The following is a 6000-nucleotide window of genomic DNA, read 5'->3' as shown; positions in this document are numbered from 1 at the left end:
TTTTTTTGTGCTGGGCAGAAGCCCCAAATTTTAGCACCGGGAGGAAACCCCAAATTTCAGGCGACAGGGCGCGACATGGAAACCCCAAATTTTCCCATGCTTGGGCACCGGGGTGTGACATGGAAACCACAATTTTTTGGATGCTTGGGTGCCTTTTTCGTCGTAACGTGGAAACCCAAAATTTTGGGCGTCGGGGCACGACATGGAAACCCAAAAATTTTGAGCGACAGAGCGTGACATGGAAACCCCAATTTTTGTGGGCTTCTGTGCCTTTTCCATCATGGTGTGGAAACCCCAAATTTCCCACCACCAAGAAATAAAAAATTTTCATCTAGAGGAAGAGGCAAAGGTGCGAGAGTGGGAGGGCTTTCCAGATTTATTTGTGACAAGAATGAAGCTCTAAATCGAGGCGAACAAGGGCTCAAACTAAGTGGATCATGTCAACAAGGCCACTCTTCCACTTACAATACCCCGTTGCATATTTAACTCGTGTGCAAAGGATTCTTCTCAACGACCGTTTGGAATTGAACTTCAAAGCTGCCTCAACCGAGATGCTTCATTGTCACGGTTTGCAAATGACATGGGCCCTTGGGGGAGACAAAGCGCCACCCCTACTGCACATCGAGATACAGTCGAAGAGTGACATGCATTGCTTTTAGCGTGGATTCTAACTTAGGGGAAATCAGTCATAATCCGACACACAGTAGCTTCTCGCCACTAGCTTTTCAACCAAGCGTGATGACCAACTGTGTGAATCAATGGTTCCTCTTGTACTAAGTTGAATTACTATTGTGGTGCAGTTCATCAGTAGGGTAAAACTAACCTATCTCACGATGGTCTAAACCCTGCTCACATTACCTATTGGTGGGTGAACAATCCAACACTTGGTGAATTCTACTTCACAATGATAGGAAGAGCTGACATCGAAGGATAAAAAATCAATGTCTCTATGAACGCTTAACAGCCACAAGCCATTTATCCCTGTGGTAACTTTTCTGACACCTCTAGCTCCAAATTCCAAAAATGTAAAGGATTGCTAGGCCACACTTTCACAGTTTGTATTCATACTGAAAATCAAAATCAAATGAGATTTTACCCTTTTGTTCCACACGAGATTTCTGTTCTTGTTGACCTCATTTTAGGACACCTGCGTTATCTTTTAACAAATGTGATGCCCTAGCCAAACTCCCCACCTGACAATGTCTTCTGCCCAGATTGACCCACGGAAATGTGCCTTAAGGCCAAAAATAAGGGCAGTTCCCCATCTCTGCACCACAAAATAAGTAAAATAACATTAAAAGTAGTGGTATTTCACTTGCAGTGAAAATGGCTCTAACTTATTCTACACCTCTCAATTCATTTCACGAAGTTAGACTAGAGTCAAGCTCAACAGGGTCTTCTTTCTCCACTAATTTTGCCAAGCCCATTCCCTTGGTTGTGGTTTCGCTAGATAGTAGATAGGGATAGTGGGAATCTCGTTAATCCATTCGTGCATGTCACTAATTAGATGACAAGGCATTTGGCTACCTTAAGAGAGTCATAGTTACTCCCACCGTTTACCCGCGCTTGGTTGAATTTATTCACTTTAACATTCAAAGCACTGGGTAGAAATCACATTGCGTCAACATCCACAGGGACTGTCACAATGCTTTGTTTTAATTAAACAGTCAGATTCCTCTTGTTCATACCAATTCTGAGTCGACTGTTCAATGACTAGGGAAAATCCCCCAGCAGGGGGCATTCTACGCTTGTAGCCCAATCAGCACGTGACTACTCGCCCTTGCTATGAGAGTAGCTCGGGCAGACTGCCGATAGCCCATGAGTTGAGGGTGCATACCCTTAGGCCCAGCTCTCAGAGCCAATCCTTTTCCTGAAGTTATGGATCCGTTTTGCCAAATTCCCTTACCTAAATTATTCTATTGACCAGAGGTTGTTCACCTTGGAGACTTGATGTAGTTATGAGTATGACCTGGCATGAAGGGTACTCGGTCCTCCAGATTTTCAAGGGCCACTGAGTGCGCACCAGACACTGCAAGACATGTGGTTCTCTTTTAGCTACTGGACCCTATCTCTGGGTGAACTGATTCCATGGTGGGAAAGCTATTAAAAAGAAAAGATAACTCTTCCCAGGGCCCCAGATGACGTCTCCAGATTTCCTAATGTTGCTGCCCGCCATAATGTCCTGGTTTAGGAATATTAACCTGATTCCCTTTCGATGCTCGTGCAGAGTGCACCCTTGATACAAGGCTTCCCCATCTCTTAGGATCGACTAACCCATGTCCAAGTGTTTTTCACATGGAACCTTTCCCCACTTCAGTCTTCAAAGTTCTCATTTGAATCTTTGCTACTACCACCAATATCTGCACTGGGGGCCAATCCACCCAAGCTCACACCTAAGGTTTCTCAATGACCCCCACATCATCCTACTCATCAGAGCTAGGTAATTGCTCCGACAGTCGAGTATAAGTTGCACGCTTTAGTGCCATCCATTTTCAGGGCTAGTTGATTCGACAGGTGAGTTGTTACACACTCCTCAACAAATTTCGACTTCCATGACCACTGTCCTATAATCTTAATCAACCAACACCCTTTGTGGGATCTAGGTTAGCTGGCAATTCAACACTGTAACTCAACTTTCGGTTCATCTCTCATTGCTAGTTCTACTTACCAAAAATGGCCCACTTGGAGCTCTCGATTCCATGGTGTGGCTCAATGGAGCAGCCGCACCCTCTTACCTATTTAAAGTTTGAGAATAGGTCGAGGGAGTTATGCCCCCAATGCCTCTAATCATTTGCTTTACCTGATAAAAATCTTGCGTGAGCTCCATCTATCTTGAGGGAAACTTCTAATGAAACCAGCTACTAGATGGTTCAATTAGTCTTTCGCCCCTATACCTGAGTCAGATGAATGATTTGCACCTTAGTATCGCTACAAGCCTCCACCAGAGTTTCCTCTGGCTTTGCCTTGCTCAGGCATGGTTCACCATCTTTTGGGTCCCAACAGGTGTGCTCACACTCAAACCCTTAGCATAAGCTCGAGTTCAATCGATGATGTAGCCCCCAAAGAGAGGATCTTTCCCGTCAGCTTCCTTGTGCCTCGCAAGTTTTCAAATCTGCCAACTCGCACAAATGTTCTCCTTGGTTCTTCTTTTAAGACGGGTTGAATGGAAATCCCCCAACCAACACCATGAGTGTGAAGGTGAACAAAGCCTGCCACAAGGGTGCATGCTTCATTCCTAAACCACCACAACGACAAATGGACAAAACTTAATCCACCCACGCTTGTGACGATGCAGCAGCCCATGTTGGTTTGCACCTCAAGTCGAGTGGCAGACTGGCTTCAGTTGTTCCACATCCAATCGAGATGCATCGATAGCCTCGATCTGCTTCCCTCCCAAAAATTTCAAGCAGTATTTAACTCTCTTTTCAAAGTCCTTTTCATCTTTCCCTCATGGTACTTGTTTGCTATCGGTCTCTCGCCCGTATTTAGCATTGGACGGAATTTACTGCCCAATTAGGGCTACATTCCCAAATAACCCAACTCACTGACAATGCCTCGTGATGCAATAGGGTCCTTGCCTGACAGAGCTGTCACCTTCTCAGGCGCCCGCTTCTAAGGGACTTGGCCTAGGTCCACCACTAAGGAGGCTTCTACAGACTACAATTCAGGTGATGCTGCCGCCCGATTTTCATGTTGGGCTATTCCCAGTTCGCTCGACCTTATAAGTTTCTTTTACTCCACTTAATTATATGCTTAAACTCAAGGGGTGTTCTCGCCTGAGCTGAGGTCGCAAATTTGGAGCTAAATCCCCCATACCTGATGGGAGGACAAGAGAAAGAAAATCAAGTTCAAGCGATGCCACACAAAGCCTGCGTTAGCTAACACTGACTACCCATCCAAGGGGACAAGATCACTCCTCGATGACGCATGCCATGAAACATCGCTTGAGGTATTTCACCCAACTGCACCACATTAGTCACAGACGAACAACTTCGTTGCTCCCTAACATATTGCATGGAGTGTGTTTGAATGGGATGCGACACCCAAATAGACATGCCCTCGACCAAGGCCTCGAGTGCAAATTGCATTCAAAAACTCGATGATTCACGAGATTATGCAATTTACACTAAGTATCGCATTTCGCTACGTTCTTCATCGTAACAAGAGTCGAGATATCCATTGTCGAGAGTCATTTCCATGTATTACTAAAAAATTTGCCACAATACTAAATAGGTGCACCCCCCACAACAAATGTAAGGCTAAGGGCTGAAAGGAGGAAAGGAAGAAAAACGCATGAAAGAAAGAGAAACAAAGGTGTCTACCCCCTCATAAGATGAGGCTCAAGCAGAGAACAATCTCCCCAAGCCCCACACCCTCATAAAAAGGGGGGGAATGCATGGAATAGCAATCAAGAACGACTAGGGTGGCCACCCCTAGTGTGATGCAAGAAAGTGTTCCCTCTGCAGACAGAGGCAACCCCTCTAGCCCTAGAGTGGGTTTAGTCACAAACAAGGACAGATCAACAATAGCTTTCCTTAAACAATCATAGTTTGAGGCCTACCTCAACCGATGGTCGATGGAGTTTCGTTGCGATGATCTAGCTTATGCTTCCTTCTCCTAATGAGTGATCAACCTGAAACAATGCAAAGGAAATAAAACAAAGCACATAACCAAAAAACAACAATGATCTGTTTACTCACAAAGTCAAGATTTCATGAGCTATCAAGAACATTACATACAAGACATAGGAAAACATCATTTATTGTATTAATAATGAAATAAGAGTAAGCTTACAACCGAAGTCTTGATGTCACAAGCCTTCTCAGAGGGATCCAACCAGTATGTTCCTCAAGCATTCACTCCTTGAAGATGGATCTCCCAACATACAAGTCTCTCTCACTCATAAGTTTTACACAAGATTAAGGGCACTTCACAACCTTCCACAAGCTATCAACAATCCCACACTTATCACACTCACACCAGCTATTTAACAAACTTACAAACACTAACAGCACTGCTCAACTAGCCAACTATCATAAACTATCCAAACTAGCAGTGCATAGCAATGGTGAGAGTTTAAATAGGAGAAGGAGTCTCCATGAAAGGTGGAAGAGTGATCTTATCCCAAAGGAAGGTAGCACAATTGATGGAACTACCATGCCAGAGAAAGGAGGGCGATACAAACTATGCCAACAACTAGGTCTGGAGTCATCTAGAAGGCTGACTGTTGGAACAAATTCACCCAATCTGGATCATCATGGGGGCATAACTGAGCTATTGCGCTGAATCGCTAGTGATCAATGTAGCCAGTCAGATCATCGCTAAAGATAATAAGTAACCTCGCACTGGAACATGAAATCGGACCATCGTGGGAATCAGATGTATTTCCATGCTGGCAGTGCAGCTGGACCATTTATGAGCACCCTTCAGTGTGTACATTAAGACCACAATTATGATGAGGCAAATAACTTATGAAAAGTGGGTCATTTGGCAACACAAGAGAGCATTTGTTCAATATGAGCTTGTTTAACTCGGACACATGACATAGTAGGAGGACTAGACTGAAGACAGTGAAAAATTACTATGTAATAGATGCCCCATAAAGTATGAAGCCCAAGAGAGTGGGAGGGTGAAATGCTTTACGAAACTGACTGAGCTGGAACACCATCTGGAACAACCTGCATGCAAGTACAACTGATATCTCTGATGATGAAATACATGTAGTCTAGGCATGGGCGCAGCCATCCAAAAGACATACAAACTAGGTCTATGTTATGGACGCAACCATCCAGCTAATAAGACCATGATAATGATAAAGGTATGGTCGCAACCATCCATCAATGAGTAATGTAATCATGAACCAATCCACGTAGTCCGAACATATGTAATTTGAGTTCGGGGTCTTGAATGCAACTGATCATAGTACAAATTCTAGCACGAGAATAGATGTGCTGAGGTCGATCATGATAGAAAGTCGCTTGATTACTGGTTAATGATGAA

General features: G+C 44.2%; 2 non-coding genes across 2 annotated transcripts; both read right to left on the bottom strand.

Moving 5' to 3' along the window:
• Positions 1–399: 399 nt before the first annotated feature.
• LOC149157393 (25S ribosomal RNA) lies at positions 400–3790 on the bottom strand. Its single transcript, XR_016262123.1, has one exon. It is a non-coding gene; the product is annotated as a 25S ribosomal RNA (ribosomal RNA).
• A 247-nt stretch (positions 3791–4037) lies between these two features.
• On the bottom strand, positions 4038–4191 carry LOC149157392 (5.8S ribosomal RNA). The gene has a single exon (XR_016262175.1). It is a non-coding gene; the product is annotated as a 5.8S ribosomal RNA (ribosomal RNA).
• Positions 4192–6000: the final 1809 nt, after the last annotated feature.

Source organism: Pinus tabuliformis, chromosome 5_2 (genome assembly GCF_031772625.1).
Source record: "Pinus tabuliformis cultivar Carrire ecotype Pingquan chromosome 5_2, CPIR1, whole genome shotgun sequence".
In the NCBI taxonomy this organism is placed as follows: Eukaryota; Viridiplantae; Streptophyta; class Pinopsida; order Pinales; family Pinaceae; genus Pinus; species Pinus tabuliformis.
The sequence above is the reverse complement of the archived record's forward strand: the minus strand, read 5'-3'. Positions and strand labels throughout refer to the sequence as shown.